The 2413-nt window shown below is 46.0% G+C and overlaps 1 pseudogene across 1 annotated transcript; it reads right to left on the reverse strand.

Moving 5' to 3' along the window:
* Nucleotides 1–644: 644 nt before the first annotated feature.
* On the reverse strand, nucleotides 645–1306 carry LOC309837689 (large ribosomal subunit protein eL19-like; annotated as a pseudogene). The gene has a single exon. The product of its transcript is annotated as a large ribosomal subunit protein eL19-like (transcript).
* Nucleotides 1307–2413: the final 1107 nt, after the last annotated feature.

A 2413-nucleotide genomic window follows, 5' to 3' on the forward strand; every position in this document is an offset into this window, starting at 1 on the left:
TCCACCCAGGGAATTTCCTGACGGTCCAGTGGTTAGGACTCCATGCTTTCACAAACAAGGGCACTAGTTCAATCCCTGGTCAGGAAACTAAGATCCTGCAAGCCCCTAGGCACAGCAGAAAAAAAAAAAAAAATAAGTCCACCCAAAAAAGAGGTTTAGAATGGACATCTCTGGTTGCTTCAACAATGCAAAGTACTCCCTATACATTCTGAAGCCCTCAGTGTTTATCCCCCATGGCTGGAATTACTGGATAAGGATGGAGGGCACCATTGGAAGAAGATGTACCATTTCTGATGGGCCATGGAAGATGGAGAAGAGTGATATGCGCTCTCAGCCTGGTTCTGGAGCTTTAAGTAGACAGAGAAAGTTGTTATAAGTCCACCACAGCTACTAGAATAGGCCAAGGGAGCAATGGTAACATCAACTGTAAAAAATCCAGTTCCAGCAGGAGGTGGGAAGAGGCAGCGTTTGGGCTGACTCTAGGTTTCCACCTGTCAGCTTCTACCAGTGCCCAGAGGCTGGGGGATAGACCAAATGATTTCTCTAGCTCCTTCTGACTTAGCTGTCCATGATTTGGAGAGAAAGAGCAGTGGTAAAGTGAGGACTAAGTGTGAACTGGCATTTTTCTTTTTTTTTAAGCAGATAAAGGCTTGTTTTTTATTGAATGAGTGATCTGTGTAATTGCCGAGGCCACTCTGAACAGAGAAGAGGGAGAGAACTTTATGTCTTGGTCTCTTCCTCCTTGGACAGAGCCTTGACGATTTCCTCCTTCTTGGCCTGGAGCCGCTCTTCGCGCTTTTGGGCTTCCTTGGTCTTAGACCTTCAGGCCTCAGCCTGGTCCGCCAGCAGCTTCTTGCGAGCCTTGTCTGCCTTCAGCTTGTGGATATGTTCCATGATAATCCGCTTGTTTTTGAACACTTTACCCTTCACTTTCAGGTACAGGCTGTGATCACGTGGCAGTCAATCTTCTTAGAGTGACGGTATTTTCTGAGCAGCGGGTGCAGAATTCTCGTCCTCCTCAACCAGGTTACCTTCTCGGGCATTCGAGCATTGGTAGCACCCTTTCTCTTACCTATGCCCATGTGCCTGCCCTGCCGGTGGGCCAAGGTGTATTTCAAGGAATGGACTGTCACAGGCTTCCAGATGATCAGCCCACCTTTGATCAGCTTCCGGATCTGCTGATGGGAGTTGGCATTGGTAATTTCATTAGTCTCATTGGGGTCCAACCAGACCTTCTTTTTGCCACAGCGGAGGACACCGAAGCCAAGCCTTTTCTGAAGCCTGAGCATACTCATGCCTGCGGCCGCAGCAGCAAAACCATTTTTGATTCCACTTTGCTTTCCCCGAACCATGTCCCAGACACTGAGCCTGCCCAAGGGGTGTGTGTATGTGTGTGTGTGTGTGTGTGTGTGTGTAAATGACCTATAGTTCCCCACCACACTAAAATAAAATTAAAATGCTATTTCTCCCTTACTGCCCCCCGCCCCAGAATAGAGAGCTCACTTGTCATGGGACTCAACTTCCTCAGACCTCAACAGAGATACACTCAATTTCACATTTCCAAGGAGACCCTTGACCATTTATGCTCTGATGGACACCCAAAGGCTGAGTCCTCCCTTTCCTATTCTAGGCCCCAGGTCTGTGGGCAGATTGCTCATGGGCTCCATCCACTTCAGTCTTGAAGCAGCAAAGGGGAAACAATTTGAAGGGCATAAGCCGTATTGCCCCCTGCTTCATGACACTGATCTTCTAACCTATGAACCAAAGTTAGCTGTGAGGACCTGAAGTGGTCCAGGCTGCTCCAGTGCTCTTCCTGCCTCCGACATCTCTCTTCTGGTTCTGCCTATACCCTCTTCCCAGCAACCTTCGTCAAGGTCTGAGAAAGCCTGGTGTAGTAGAAAGAGCCCTACCGTCTTGAGTTCCAAGCTCTTCTTTGCCATTTAACAGCATGTGATTGTGGGAAAATCATTTACGATAAGCCTCAATTTTCCCTGTCTATGAAATGGAAATAATAATAGGTACCATGCCTGAAGGGTTAAGAAACACTCAGGACACCAAGTAAAACAGGCTCTTTCATTAATTGCTAGCGAGTACAAAGTGGGAGCACAAAGCGTTCCTTTTATAAAAAAATTTTTTATTGGCGTATACTTGACTTACAATGTTGTGTACAAAGTGTTCTTTAACAGGTGAATGGTTAAACTGTGGTACATCCATATCATGAAATAAATAAAAGAAACAAACTACTGATACATTCAAAAACTTGAGTGGATATCCAGAGACTTATGCTGAGTGAAAAAATCCAATCCTAAAAAGTTACATACTGTATGACTCCATTTTTCGAAAGAAAAAATTTTAGAAGTGGAGGATAGATTAGTGGTTGCCAAGGGTTAAGAAGGGGGTGATGTAGGCGTGA

The sequence above is a fragment of the Grampus griseus genome, assembly GCF_964374135.1.
Source record: "Grampus griseus genome assembly, chromosome: 20".
NCBI lineage: Eukaryota > Metazoa > Chordata > Mammalia > Artiodactyla > Delphinidae > Grampus > Grampus griseus.